Source organism: Cataglyphis hispanica, chromosome 11 (genome assembly GCF_021464435.1).
Source record: "Cataglyphis hispanica isolate Lineage 1 chromosome 11, ULB_Chis1_1.0, whole genome shotgun sequence".
In the NCBI taxonomy this organism is placed as follows: domain Eukaryota; kingdom Metazoa; phylum Arthropoda; class Insecta; order Hymenoptera; family Formicidae; genus Cataglyphis; species Cataglyphis hispanica.
Genome location: NC_065964.1, coordinates 7,034,641 through 7,050,861, shown reverse-complemented (window position 1 = coordinate 7,050,861; position 16,221 = coordinate 7,034,641). Strand labels below are relative to the sequence as shown.

Genomic DNA, 16,221 nt, shown 5'->3' with positions numbered 1-16,221 from the left:
AGAAAATATCTTTTTACTTTACTTGTTTAGGAACCGCATTTACAACATCGAGCAAGTCGCACAAATAAAATTTGTATGCCAGGAAAAAAATATAAGCGTAATCATTATTAATTGCCCAAATGGAATTGATTTGATTAATCGCCGTCAACAATAATAAAAAATAATCTGGGAATGTAATAAAATCTAAATAATAAATAATAATAAAGATAATAATAAAAGATAATAATAATAATAATAATAATAATAATAATAATTATAATAATAATAAGTATCGAACAAATGGATAGGGTAAACAAAAATGGTATTGAATAACGAAAATTGTAAGTAACGATTATAATAATACGTTTAAGGTGGACAAAAACTAATAACTTTAACTGACCATAATTTAATGCAAGATATAGAACACATTTCAAACTTGTAGATATTTTTAACAACAACGATAATGTGAATTTTGGATTTGGAATTTAAATTGTTTTTAAATTCAGATTTGTAAATTATATATGCATTAGGATATAGGATATCTGTCGATCTTTAGATAATTTCATATAGTGGTAAAATTTTTTTTCTATGTTGAAACATTTTATGATGGTAATAAAAACTTAAAAAGTTTTAATTCTATAGTTTGTTGCTATTTTATGATTTTATGTTATTTATTATGAATATCAATGTTTCTTGCTAACATTAAACGTAAAATATCATTAGAAAATATATTCAAATTTAACGAAAATATCGTGCTTGGACGTGAGAGAATTAATGAATTTCTGAATACAAGATATTCGACAACATGTAGGTATTTGATGCATGAGATGATGCAATGATCTCTACAATACAAAATAAGTATTAATAATACACAATCAACAAAAGATCAACAGCGTTAAATATAATGTGAGTATGTCCAAAATTTCGATATAACGAAAAACATACGATAAAGTAATAGATTTAAACAGGCCTATTAAAGGAAAATAAAAAATGTAACATTGGTCTTTACGTATAACATTCGACGGCTTATTATAACAGTAACAATGCGCCAAATAGAAATTCAACGTGAACAATTGGAGAATCTTGGGACGTGTACCGTGTATGTCAGGGCTGACCAAAAAGCGTAGAATTTGAACATAAACGTAAAAACAACAGAAACAGTAACATTCAGGTAAGCAACATTCGAGAAGCATTCAAAAGCAGCGTAATACGTTTATGTATGCTCTATTCGGACAATTCTGTTGCGTATTATATAAAGCGCGTCTTTTTTTTAAATGTATCTTAAGTACCTTCAATTGAATTGTATTTTTCAGACAGCTAAGAATTTAATTTTAATCGTTACTACGGGCAAAGTACAAATCATCTTTGTCGTGAATTTTCAATTCGATATCGAGTTCAGTTCAATAATTATTTATCTTGGTAATTAATGATTACCGCAAAAATATATAGGCGTTTATTCTAAATCTTAAGACTATGTCGTGAAAAATTCCTGACTATGTAAAAAGCAGTTAATGTTCTTTACATAATTCGTATTAATATAGTTTTTTCTTTAATTGACAGAGAGGTTTCTCCGGTCTTATTACATGTAGTATCAAATACTTACGGATTACTACATGAATTCATCTATCCTAATTTTATTTATATTCCTTATAAAGATCAATAAAGATAAATAATAGAAATTTACGAGATGAAGCTATCAACTGTAAATTAAAAATATCCGATTTTTTAGTTCTTTAAATGATTAATGTAACGTTTTGCAGTGAATGTATTAACAAAACAATTTTTCTCACAAACGAGACAATGATTGTCTAATATTTTAATGACAAAAAGAATGAAAGAAATACTCTATGAATTAGAAAATTTGCAATTGACAGGACATCTCACAAAGCTTTTCCAGAGCGTTCTGTAATGACTTATCCTAATCACGGAGATATCATCCATTTGTCTCCGGTATGATTCTGAGTATACCGGAAATTAGAAACTACATCTAAATATATATGGCAATTGTGTGACGCATATAAGTATCTATATAAGTGTTTTACGTAATCTACGTTCTGCATTGAATATTTGCACACGAGATAAACAAAAATTTTTTTTTTATTTCTGCATGTGCTATTTTTTTGTGATTATTGGAATACTGATCAGCTGAAACTACGCATAATAGATTTAAGAGGATATTCAATTGCGCGGAGATTGACTGCACGAAGATCTTGAAAGGAACAGTTGGTCTCGCAAAACAGCAATTACATTTTACAGTACATTTTTATCTGTAATTTTCACTAGACAATTTTGCGAAACAAATTCTTTCTCATCCTTCCAGCATCTCCGTACCGTTATAAATCATTGAATTTTTGTTTGCGTTTTTCTTTTTAGTAACAATTTCAAATATTTTTGTTTCAATCTCAGTACATGTTATAAAGTCGCACAAAATTATTTTCAAGACAATCAGCTTTGTCTATTAAACACATAGACATAGTAAATATAGACTGCTTACGAGATAGTCTGACCATAAGTTGAAATGTCCTTCACAGAGAAAAAGACAGCATGAATAGAATGGGTAGCTATCTTTTTCTAAGCTTGACCTGCGTATGTGTGTGTGTGTGTTCTGTATATCTATAACCGGTCATGATATACACATTCTCACGCGTGAGGCAACGTGACGCCGCTGTTTTTCTCGCTATTTTGCGCCACAAATAAACACCTATATTATTCGCAATCTGTCTTTTTATTGCGAAGACATTTCCCATTACCTCATGAGTCTGTATTTGTTACGCCTATGATTAAACATATTGTTTCGTAGAACGTATCATACTTTTCATATTTATACTTTTTTTATTTTTTTTTAGGGTTTTCTCTCTTCTTTGTTATGAGTAAAAAATAAATCAAAACATTCAAAATAAAAAATAAGAAAAAAAAGATGGAGAAAATTAAAATTAAAAAATAGATAGCAAATCAGACGTGAAATCATCGATAAAATGTATTGAATATTCAATAAGATACATGACATATATATATAATAATAAAATATGTACGATGAAGTTCACACAAAGCGCAGGCAAGTAAAAGAATTTAAAATTAAAATAAATTCTGTTCTTTTAGAAAATTTAAATGTATGGATAAATATATGAAACTCTATCGTTTTTACGGTAATCAGAGAGTTTGCTGCCAGTAACATTATATCAAGCTATTATGTATTATATATCAATAATATAATTTGCTGTTCGAAATAAAATTTCATTGATATAATACAATTTTTACGATTTCGTAAAAATATATGGCTTCGTATATTTTTTTTTTTTTTTACTGAGTTTGACGTTACCTGCAGAAAATGATTTTCAAATGTAAAAATGACAAAGTTTTCAAAACTCCAATTTTATATTCTGTTAACTGTATTCTCAATGTTATAATTGAATTTACATATTTATTTCGTACTATGCGAAATTTTATATTAGCGCAAGATGATAGAGATGTGTGAATGGAATATATATAATTTGCATATATGAATATTTTAGTAATACACATATTTATGGCAAAGAAAGAGATTCTCGATGATGATTTCACGTAGATTAGCGAAACAAAAACGAACAAAATAAAAGAAAATAAAAATAAATAAATAAATAAAACCTATAACATATAAGTTAATAAATAATTGAACGCGAATTTAATGCCTAAAGGCAAGATTGTGATTTCATTTTTTCATGATATCAAATTTAATTTTCGCTTGTAGTCAAAAAAATTAATTGATATTATTATCTAAAAAATTATATTATAATCTATAATGAAATTAAATAAAATTAAAACAAAATATATTACTTTTTGTCAATGGTCCCACGACGTCCATGTTGTCCGTGATTTAAACGATTGAGTCCCACGTTGTAATGATAATTTGATACTTGATTTCCATCTGTCTCGTCCAATGTAGTTTTCCGAGAGTAATCTTTCCGATGGATTTTGAAGAAGCAATTTATCGTATTGCTTGTTCTTGATTTCTTGATTAATTGTAGAGCTTCTCTTGCCTAATGAAAAAAAATCAATAACAGTTGTCGATTAGATAAGATTTTACTGATCAACTTATCGAGGATTCTTGCACAGTCGGAAAGTTCGCGATAGCGATTTTTGTCCTGAGATTTGCGTCGAGTCATCAAGTGCAAATTCCTTTTGATAAAAAAATCTGTTTTTTATAATCTTCATATAGATTTGAATCTTCGTGCATCGATCAATATCGATTATATGCAGAGTCGTGTAGAGTTATTAGTTTGAGAGTTTGTGCCGAGTATATGATTTCTTTCTTGTTTCTTCGTGTATTTTACTACGTCTTTTGTGTTCGGTTTTTGCTCGTTGAACGCAATTTCAGATAAGAAATTAATTTATAAGTTAATTATGCCGCTACAGAGCCGTGTGCAAAAAATTATTATTGCTTGCTTTTGATGTAATGATAAAAGTTTTTTCGCCAAGTTTGTTGGCAATTTCTGGTCGTTTTCAAAGTATCCTTATATTGGACCAAAAAGGACTCCGCGTGTGCTGTTTTGCATAACGTAATTCGGAAGAAAATGATAATGAGTATCGTAAATTAGCTCAATTGTGAATTATTTAAATAATTTCTTAAACAACATTCGTTTTGCGAATGTTTATTTTTTCTGCGTACTTCCCTGGATTTTGTTTATAAATTTGCATATCTTTGCTTTTGAGCGCTGCTATTTTGTTCTTCGGTAATTATTAATCAAACTCAAAAATGTCAAATCTCAAAAATTGACGGTGCGTTGACTCGTCGATCCGAAATAACTTACGAATTTCGATCGAGAAATATCAATTATCACTCCAGCTAAATTGAATTCTGGAGAATCGTTTTTCGGTGTAGTTTTGTTCCGTGCAAAGCTGTTTTGGCTGCACAATATAATTTACGGCGTGATTTCCGATTTTGCATTTTGATCTGCTCTGAAGCCTTAATCGTATGTCGTAGATGTGTGCGTCTTCTCTTTGAATCGTGAAATGATCAAAATAGTCTTGTAAAAGTGTTGCATGTAAGATCGCTATATTTTCTCAAATAATTATCGTCCTGTAAACACATTTGAAATCATGTTAATATTTCTTTGACCGTCAAGTATGAAAGATTGCAGCGCATAAAAAGATTGTTGCGGGAAGTGTAATAGAAACGTTTTCTCGCGATATGAATCTCTGCTGTAAATCGATATATGTAAAAAACAGTTTAAAGGCGTGGCCTGTGCTGCAGCCGTAGTTTAATAACGTTCTGCGAAATTATTCCTGATGTGAGACTTGCACTTGCATGTGACAATGTAGAATGACCGGGTTGAAGGCGGAAGAATTGATTCCGTCCATGCCGTGATCCTTTCGAGGAAAGATATAGAGAGACGTTTTGTCCTTTTTGGATCCAATTTCGAGCGAAGCAGAATTCAGAATTTCGCGCGATGCGAAACAGTACAGAGCATACTATAATATCTCAATGCTTTTTTCTCATTTGAAGTAACTGCAAAATAATCCTGAAGTAAGTCGTGTGGTGCTCATGCTCATATTTTTCGATGATTTTTCAATAATCTCAGAAAATAAAAGAAGCAGATCTAATCTCCTTTTATCTGTAAACTTTCTGTGTCTATCCTTTCCGTAAATTTCAGAACAGTTTACAAAGAAATAATACTTTTTGTTGCACGTATTGTTGCTTTTCGAAGCAACACAGAGTAGTAGATAATATGAAATGACGTTTCCAAGTCTTGCTATTTTTGACGAATCATTCATATTGAGTTATTTTGATTTCATTGCTTGGAAAGTGCTTTTGTTCTTCAGTCCGGCGAGAATAACAGGTGCAGCCTTTGTTAGCCAGGTAATTCCGACCAGAATTTGTTTGAATTTTGCCAATCGTCGTATTAATGATCGACGATTGACGTCCGATAATTGGATCCGTCTGACGATTGGAAAAACTTTCTTGAGACGGAGAATGATTGGGCCCGGTGAAAAAACATTGCTGCTTTAGTTTTTCGAGGTCGATATCGGAAGATTCGTTCTCGATGAATTCGCGGAACTCTGTACACTTCGATGAAGATGCTTTGTTTCGAAGGTGTATAAAGAAATGTATGCTAGGTAAATCAATTGATTCTCTCAGGCTGGCCGGGTAGACACGTGAAAGCCTGTTTTCGCCTCTTGTGCAACATATAAATGCGAAAAGCGTTTTAATAAACGCGATAAAAATTGAACAAATTCCCCATATAATATAAATTTAATAAATATAATTCTGCGAATAATAGCTTGAGATGTGAGTGAATCGAAGAATTGCGCGATCGTCGCTCTTGATCTCCGATGATTTCCCTCGATCGTCGAGGAACGCGAGATCGCTCAGAAGATACTTGATATCCGTCCATGTTTTGGTTCCTCGTTGAACAGCTGGCTTCCACTTGATGCTTATTTCCGGCTGCACCCGTCGATCTTGATCCTCCCCTGCCGTCCCGTCGATGAATGCCCCGATTATCCGTGATTGATGCTGCCTCGTTGCTCCAGGCCGTGGCGATGAGACCTGGAAGGGTGTGAGCGTTAGCTACGAAAAAATAAAAAAAACAACACACAAGGGCCGGTTGTTCATGTTCCAGTTCACCTTGAAATTCTAATCTACCGCGATTTTTACCAAATGCTCTTTAACTGATGCTAACAAATAATCTCTTATGTTTCAGAGTTATAAAATGCAAGATGTGTTTGTGTGTACATAAACATTCGCGCAAACGTCGTCTTGAATTGCAAATATCGGAAGGCTGAAAAAACATTGTTCTGTTCCTTTCCGCTGTAGGATAGAATTCATCTTGTACATCATTTTGAAAATCTCTTGTCTGCCGACGAGTTTCCTTGGATCAAAAATTTCAAATTAATTTTGATTGGTATAAACATATTCCTGGTAAGGTGGCGATGAGGTTGCCGATTGATGTTTCGATAATATTTTAGATCAGCATTCACAAGTTCCTTTTTGATGCGGACAAGCAGTTTTCGATCAGAAGACGTTTCGCGACGCTTAATTTCAATGGAGTTTATATCGGCTGGATAATCCAAAAATCACTAATTATAGCATTGAAATATAAATCAATGTAGTAAATTTCTGTCAAATGTTAAATTTACAATCTTGCGGCTGTGTGTGTATGTGTGTGGTCACTGGCTATTTAAAATTTTGAAGCGAGAACTGACACTTGGCACATAATCTGTTTATTATAATTTATTTATGTACGTATTTTGAGACATGCAACCCCGATTTTTATTTTCATTGTCGATCAACTATCACTAACACAACAAATATTAATTAGCTATTCAAGCTTTTAATAATATACATTTATTTTATTTCGTAAACCTTTGATTATTCTTCTCTCAAATCATGTTTTTATCAATACTTCTTTAATGTAAAATTTCAACTTTATTCTCGACTATTTTTTTGGATTTTGTTTAAGTGACTCTGTTGGGCAGAATACGATTGTGTAATAAAATGGTTATTTAAACCATTTTATGAATTTCTTGAGAGAAAACGCGAAATATGCTTTGGAAATCTGTCAATCATAATCTGTCAAACTCATGTATATTCCTGATTTCGCAGAACAATTCACGGATCACCTGTACAATAGACACAATTATTTAAAAAAAAAAATAATATTTTGTACAAGCACTTTTGTAAATTTTACACGTATAAGAAATAGTGACACGCGCGTGTTACATGTTTAACGATATGTCAATGCGGCGTAGTGAGGATGAATCGCATTACGAGATTACATCGATGGATGAAAGTTTATTATTATTCGATCAGCATTTATACGCTGAACAAATCGTATGTGATATTTTGTTCATTAATAAAGATCCGTATCTATACAATCTTCAAATGTGAGATTTCAATCTTCATATCAAACTAAAAATTGATTACACACGCGTAGTTTAGCATATATTCTGTCTTTCAATTTTTGAAATGTAAATATATTCTTGAGCTTTCAGTTTAATGTTATTATTTATCTTAGCCACGGAGGCGATCTTTCTCGGTTGTCATTCTTCTCTGTTGAATAACTTCTGACCTTTTTCTCGTATCGCGTAAGCAAAGAGATATGCGCGTTTAAGGGTCACGATGCATTTATCCGTGGTGTTATCGAGAAGTTGAGAGATATCAGAACAACATATCACTAACTCGCCAACAGAGAATGTGTGTCTGTTCTTTTCAGCTATACATTTTTTGCACTTTTTTATTTTTATCAGTGACGGCCAATTATCGTGAGATGACCTTGATTTGATACTTTTTCTACGAATATCTGAAAGTTTTGACGCGGAGAATATCACTTGCACATGTACGTTGCACCATCTCAAATAATAGCCGGTAAAACAAAATTGATGTGCCATCTTAAAAAAATTTATATATGCCAGGTTGACGTTTGCTTTTTCTTTTCAAGAACAGTACACTAAGACATTTAAAGCACAAGCTCTATTCTATTTGTAATTTTAATACGTATGTTTTGCAAATCTTTCAGACGATCCTGCTGGATGCAATTCTCAACAAGAAGAAAGTTTTCATTCAATCACAGATATTTCGTGACACACGCTATTGCGAGAGCAGCTGGTAGTAGCCTACCTAGTAAAAGTCTTGAATAAAACGCACAATTTCACGTGATCGCGTCGACAATATATCAATTATGCTCGCGCTTTAGAGGGAGGAGAGTATAGAAAGAAGAATGCACGAGCGCAGAAAGTGTGTAGCTGAACAGAGAAACAGAGCAAGCAAATAGAGAATCAAAGCATCGGTGGTTGCCTATGTACAACCGGAACAACCGGCCCCGGAAAGACCGGAGAGCACAAAAAGAGGGCGAAGCGTGAATCGTGGAGGTGAGCGTGGCCGCAAGAGAGAAGACAAAGAAGTCGTGCTGTTGTGCTGCTAGTGCGGGATGCCGGACCGTGGGACTTACGCGGGTATTATACACGACGTAAGAGTAAGTCCCTTTAGATTTTTCTCTCTCTTCTCTGGGAACGCGCATCGGGTCGAGGAATGTTAGAAGGGAACGGGAATGAACGACATGTGTGTATGATGACATACACCTTTCGTATGAAGGGTAGCATTGTGAGGGTTAAAGCGGAATTTTTTTGTGGCTCGTTAAGTCATTGAGGAGTCGCGACCGGATGTTAAAACCGTGGCTCTTTGTTACACGAGTCCGGCCTGCTTCGCATTTTGATATCTAGAATCTTTTTCTTTTGCTAACGATCGCGTGGTCGAGGTTTCGCGTTCCATTTAGCGTTCTTCGGATCGTTAGAGCGATCTTGACAGATTTCGATGACTGATTAATCTTATTACGCCGATCGCATAAAATCATTTTGAGAGCATCGTCTTGAATCATAATTCGATACATAATTCGATATGCAACTGCGACGATCGATCGATTTCACGGATTAATTGAACTTGCGTGAAACTGATGATGGTGATTATGATGATAATTTGTGCAGAGTACATTGTCATCCCGGACATTTAATCTGAGAAATGATGTCTTCCTGATGAATCACAATTTCTATATATTTTTGATATATCTTTCTCATCATTTGCGGTCAAAATTTTGACAAGTAAAATTTTTTGATTGAAGAGAAAAATTTTTTTTTAGAATTGATTACAATTTTATTGATATTTTATAACAATTTTTGTATTTATATTTTCTTTCAAAAATAATATGATGATATCGGCCGCTTTATGCATTGTGAGAAGGTTCGTAAATATATTTTGTACTCGTCTGAAGCAATCAGAATTAATTTTAAGTCAATATATACCACAATATAAAATTCAGATATCAGGAATTTGTAGTGCAAAATAACAAAATTTTTGCAACACAAAAGTAACTAACTCCTATTTGCTTTCTATTGTTGTTATTATTATAATAGAATTTTTGAATATTTAAAAAAAGCTCTTTTAAAAACGCGTGCTTTTAAGTCGGAACTTTACTTTAATACAATATAATTGTCTTTCAATGATCTACATCTTCTTTTTCATCTGATGTTTGATGTTTTTGCATTTTTTTCAAATACAGCAAGACGATCCCAAGATATTAACGTATGAAAATATAAAATTAAAAAATTTGGAAGAAATTTTTTTCTCACTATTTTTTCAAAATACACTGTAGAATATGGAAGATAGGAGAGCGAATAAGATTCCTTTGTTTTCTCATTGAGATAATGGAAATATTCTCTTGTTGAAATATCAGTGCATATATAATAGTAATCATAACATAAATTGCCATTATATTTATTATTGAATATCGCACTATTTTACTGCAAGCCCACTTTTTAAATATAACATGTCATTATCATGCAAGATTTCAATTTTATTCAGTAAAGTATCACTAACTCGAATTAATGTGACGTGATAACTTGATAAGATGAAGAATAAAGTATGCACAGTATGTATCATGCTGTTTTGAAGATGTAAAATAAATTCGAATGATACATTCAATAATGAGCTCTGCGAGGAATATTAAAGTTAAAAAAAAAAATGTTCTCTATTTATTTACGCGCATTTCCTTATAATGTAACCAATTTCAGAAAAATATCATAACACGAATTTAAAAAAATATACAGATTACTCTCATGTGACACAGTCGAGAGTTTTACGGTATTAAAGTACGATAAGAATTTATGCAAGATCTAAACGGAGTAAATTTTTCGATCGTAATTCGATAGATATCAGTTAAATATTTTCGTCATTCATTCTCAATAATTTAAGCAAATTTATCTTGGGTTGATAGCGGAATTTTGAAGATTAAAATAGACCTTATGTGGTAATTGATATCGCGTTGTGATTATTACTGATATTTCCAGTATTTAAAACAATAGAGTATTCACACATATATATGCACACACACACACGCGCATACGCACTCACACACTCATTCATAAACTTCTTTGGAATCTTATTTAAGAAATTTATTTTTCGCATATGAATGTGTTCAACGACCGAATCAATGCAGTATTTACACTAATACGTCGACTATTCTTATTTTTCCGCGATAAAGAAAAAACAAATCTATCCTCATATTTATTGGTTGAATACGGGAACAGATGCTTGAATCGTAATGGCGTAATTTTTTATCGTGACATTTCGACGATATTGAACATTTGCTTATTACAATTTTGAATAAGATAATTTTTAGATATTATCAATATTTTATCGATATTTTACTATATAATTAACATTTGTTTATTTTGTATAGGATAATAAGATTTGATAAAATGCAATGCCTTATTCGCCAGATAATATTTTAATGAAACGTTGAAAAAATCTGTGTTAAATATTAAATAATATAAAAATCCAATCTTTATCATCAAAATTTTTCGGACTTATTGTTTGTAGTCTTATTGTTTGTAAGACAAAACTATAAATTTCATCATTGATATCATTTTTCTTTTGTCATTCAAAATGTTTATATTATCATTTCTGTTTAAAATCTAAAGAATTAGATTCAAATATATGTGTCAAATAAAATTGCAAATCATAAAGTTTCTCTGTCATATTAGAAACGAAATTTTAGAGTAGAGCAGTAATTTTTCTTTACATCATATTTTGACATTATATGTAACATGTGTGTCTGATAAATGCTTATAAATATAAAAATATTTATATTTATATGCCTATTTTTTACATATTTGAATTGGATGCATTCACACAGTTTTATAATCGTGATTTGAATAAAATTTAGATCTTTCTTCAACGGCATACAAATAAAATATCAGTAAAAAATCATAAACTTTCTTTGTATCACAAGGAAAAATTTTCTGCAATTTTTATTTGTTTATTATTATTAAAAAAAAGAGACTTATTAAATATTTGTGTCCTGTTTCCTATTTCCTTTCTATCAAATTTCAACTGTTTCACAAAGTTCAATTGTAATTATCTAGCTTTTTTATATTTCGAGATATATTATTAATTTATGGGAATTAATATTTATTGCAATTTAATATTTATTTCGATGGCTAACTTCTATTAATTCTTTATTTTATTATTTGTCCAGATAATGTAATTTTGCAGTACATGATAAAATTATGTTATGTATATCAGCCAATTGTGTATATCTGACGAAATTGGAATTGACATTGAAATTGAAACTAATAATATAAATTTATTTCATTAATCATTTTATATGAATGTACATAACGCAGTAATTAAATCCAATTTTAGTTTACGAAACTTATTCTGAATTTATTCTGAAATTGCCTAGATTGAAATTATAAAGAATGCTAATCAGCAAATCATATTCATTAAGAAATGTAATATCTCGTACTATTGTCTGCGTAGGTCTAAATAAATATGTATGTATCGATAGCAGTAAAAAAAAGGCCAAAGATAACGATTATCCGAAAAATATACCGTGTCATTATTTTTATCTGCTTTAAGATAAATTTTTGTTATATTATTGTTAATCAAAAGAACATAATTAATTCTCGAAAGGTGTAATCGGTTATGATGACGTAATATCGTTATAATGACGTAAGAAATATAACAAATTTCACCCGATTGTTAGTATAATTTTTATTTCGTGGATGCATTCTATTTTTTCCAATTGATATAAATCTTTCGCGGCAATTTGTCATTTTTACCTTTTGTCATATATTATATATCTTTGTATTGTGTTTTGAAGTTGCTTATTACTGCATTGATTACTAGTCTTTTCGATAGCGAGAAATTGGGATCGACTTTGAAAAATTTTAACCATTAATTTCATATTAAATTGTTGCCAATGTAATATTTTTCAATCGTGATAGTAAGCAATTATTTTTGAACAGCACACACTTAATTATTTTTAACTTGAGGTTGAATAGTAATTTGAGTTGGTATAATGATCAATTAATAATTAGTCACAACAAAATTGATTGCTTCAGAATATTTGTCAATATCTGTCGATGTCATCTTCGATTATGTCAGGTTTGGAACTAATAAGGAGATATTTCACCTGCTTGAATTTGTACATATTTTAGAATTGAAATTTAATCCCACTATTGCAGTACAAAAATTTTAAGAAACGATACTTTGCCGAATGAAGAATTTCACGTAGCATTACATTGTTGCATTTTTTTTTTACGCATAAATACAGTGGTGTATCAACAATTTATGATATGCGGGATGATATGTGATGCAGAGGTATTTACGCATGCATTTTTTTTCTCTCATTGCATTATTAAGCAGTTGGTGAAATGGAAAGACAGATCAGATCGAGAGTCGGTACAGAAACAGCAGTTTAAATTTATCGACAATTATTGATATGCAAACATGATGCGTTAATTAAATGCATGCATTTATTATTTTACACAGACTAACTATACTACTGGTGAATCTGTAAATCCAACTGTTGATCTATGATAAAGTTGAGGGGAGTATACGCGTTTACTTAGAACATGATTAATGGTAATCGGAAACATTCTAAAGATCTACAGGTGCAGCAAGAAACTGAGAGGATAATCGTAATATCATTACTCTTGCAATCTCGAAATAAAGATTATTCAAGTAATTTTTTTTCATGTTACTCAATACAATTTTGGATCAATCTATCGTGTTATTAACGTGATGACTTCGTGAAATATTTTCTCGTAAAGAATTATTCCTCACATTGTTGGAGATGATTAGTAACGAATGCGCGAGTAGTGATAGTGCCGTTACAAGATAAGCAGATTGAAGAGAGCGTCTACTTTTAGACGAGTACAAAAGAATTTTGGAAGAACACTATTGCACACAGAACAATTTGGTGAGAGATATAAAAAAAAGAAGCGACAAAATTTTCAAACGCGCAATGACGAAAAAGAGAGGAGGAGAGCAAATTTTAAATCACATTTTGGAAGGATATTAGTGCCTGGATAGAGTAGGTCCGAATAATCACAATTCGCGCAAAACTCGGAATTTCGATCGTAGATTCACGCTATTCTGTCTCGCGAATTATTTCAAGACACCTTCGTCGCGATTAATTTTTCTTCCGTTTTAGTAAAATTTGAGCGTTTTCTACCTGACCGAAAATTTTCACGTACATAGTACTATTTAATAAAATTAGAACATCGTGAAAAAACTATACATATATATATATATATATATATATATATTTCCATGATATTACACGTGAATTTAGTATATGTAATAATTAATCGCGCCTTGGTTAAGTAAATACGTGGCATGCTTTTCGGAATTTAATATAAATTTAATTCAATTTGAATTTTTTGATAAAAATTTCCGAAGCATCAGCTAGTGAATTAAATCGTTCTCGGTGTTCACATTTCAATAAATCGTACTGTATAATCGACCATTACCCCCGCAAGTTAAGTGAGCCGAAAGAAACTTCATTTTTTCAGAATTTCTTAAAGCTTTTAATACATTCGTTAGCTTAAAAAAAAATGTGAAAATATATAATTTTTTCTGCAACAATCGTTCGTGTCAAAACATAGTTTTTTTTACGTATGATGCAGAGCGATATTAATGTAATGGATACATTCGTATGCGAACGTACTTGATTTTGCTTTTTTTTTTTTTTGCAACGAAAGCACGACTCGTCCGATTTTTCGCATCGCGTAACAGCCGATTACTGTATTTACAGAGAAGTGCAAATTTCCGGCTTCGCGAGGCAGAACGTCGAAGATCCGCGTGGGCCGAACGCTTTAAACTTTAGACGACTTTTAGCGTAGTCTATCGAAGCACCAAGATCACGTGCTAGCCAGGACAAAAACCCGAAACTATACTCACCATCGTGATAGTGATGTAGACGCTCCGATCGGATCTGCGACAGAAAAACGTTGGCAATCGCTGATTAGATATGGGTCCACTTTCTCCTCTTCTCCTCTCTTCTCTTCAGCCTCTGCCGATCCTCCTCGACCGTTTGACCACGTCGGTCGATCGGTCGAAGAAGCCGAGAGACTTCCTCTCCTCGCCGTTGACGATGATGTTCTGTGATCGCTGCAGCTCGAGCGGGACCTTATATACTAGGCCCTTCCTTCTTCGACATGCATGGGGATTGACGGGGGGAGTGTACCCTACCCTTCAGCAAGGCCCTGGGAAAACGATTCGGCACAATGTTCCTTTTCAAGCACGGCCCCTTCTTGCCGTCTCTCGCACCCCTCGTTGAAGAAGGAAGAGATCGCGCCAGACGAAGATATCCTTGATCCTAGAACGAGATTCTCTGGTCCTTACCTGTTTCTATATTGCGTAACGTACGACGCGTCGGTTTCCTCCCTCAGGATTTTTGCCCCGACGCGAGGGATGCTAGTCACCCCTCAAAATTGTGAAGGGGCGAAGATGCCCAGGTGCCCGACAAGAAGATAAGTCGGGCATTTTTGAAAATTTGCTGCCATGGCATAGAATTTTTGTCAGATGGCTTTTGCGAAGGAAAAGATTCAAGATGCGCGTGAAAAATATCTTCAGATATCGCATTATTATTTTAGCTTCGTCGGTTTGCAGAATGAAGATTTATAAACAGATTTTCTTGGTCGAATGACATAAGAATTTTCATGCCTTATATATATATATAAATAATCATATCGAGGAAAGAAATATTTTTTTGCAATTAAATAACAAAGATGATTTATTATTTATTTATTACGTATTAGAATATTATTGCTACATAATCTTGCTAGAGCTATTTAAAAGTCCTTAGTATTTTTAAATGCAAAATATCACATATATCCAGATGCCTTCATACCTTTACTTCGGTAACTAAACTTGTTGCCCGCAACTAAAGTTAAAATTTGATGTAGATTTTAAATTAGTCATGATTAATATAAAAAATATAATTATATGAACTGAACAACAATATTGCAGATTTAAAGTGAAGTATAAATAACATATTTATTTAACATCATATGCGATTTCGACGGAACCGTTATTCCTCGCGCATCCCCTTTGTTCGACATGAGAGTTATACCGGTTTAACGTTTATGGCAGCTAAATCGATTTCCCCTTTTACATATCTTAACGATTTTTTTAACCCTTTGATAGCCACGAATCCAGTTATGTGAATCTCATCCGTTGACCGTTGCTTCTTGCAGAGGAAACGTTCGCCGTTTCTCCTTTCTCTCACCCTTCTCGAATTTTTCACCATATACGTGCACAAGACTCGAAATATATGTAAAAAAAGATGACATATTTCGAGGCAATTTTCCCATAAAGATGTTACTAAAATTTTTCGTTTCTTCGACAGATCCAGAAAGTAGAAAATGGCTCGTTAAGAATTATCACTAGATAATTAAATTTTTTGTTAAGTAAAAATTTCATCT

The 16,221-nt window shown here is 32.1% G+C and overlaps 1 long non-coding RNA gene across 1 annotated transcript; it reads right to left on the bottom strand.

The window, feature by feature from the left end:
- Positions 1–72: 72 nt before the first annotated feature.
- LOC126852821 (uncharacterized) lies at positions 73–15,175 on the bottom strand. The gene is made up of 3 exons (XR_007687878.1): positions 14,696–15,175; positions 600–6,502; positions 73–565 (listed from the first exon to the last, which is right to left on the bottom strand). It is a non-coding gene; the product is annotated as an uncharacterized LOC126852821 (long non-coding RNA).
- Between the last annotated feature and the right edge of the window lie 1,046 nt (positions 15,176–16,221).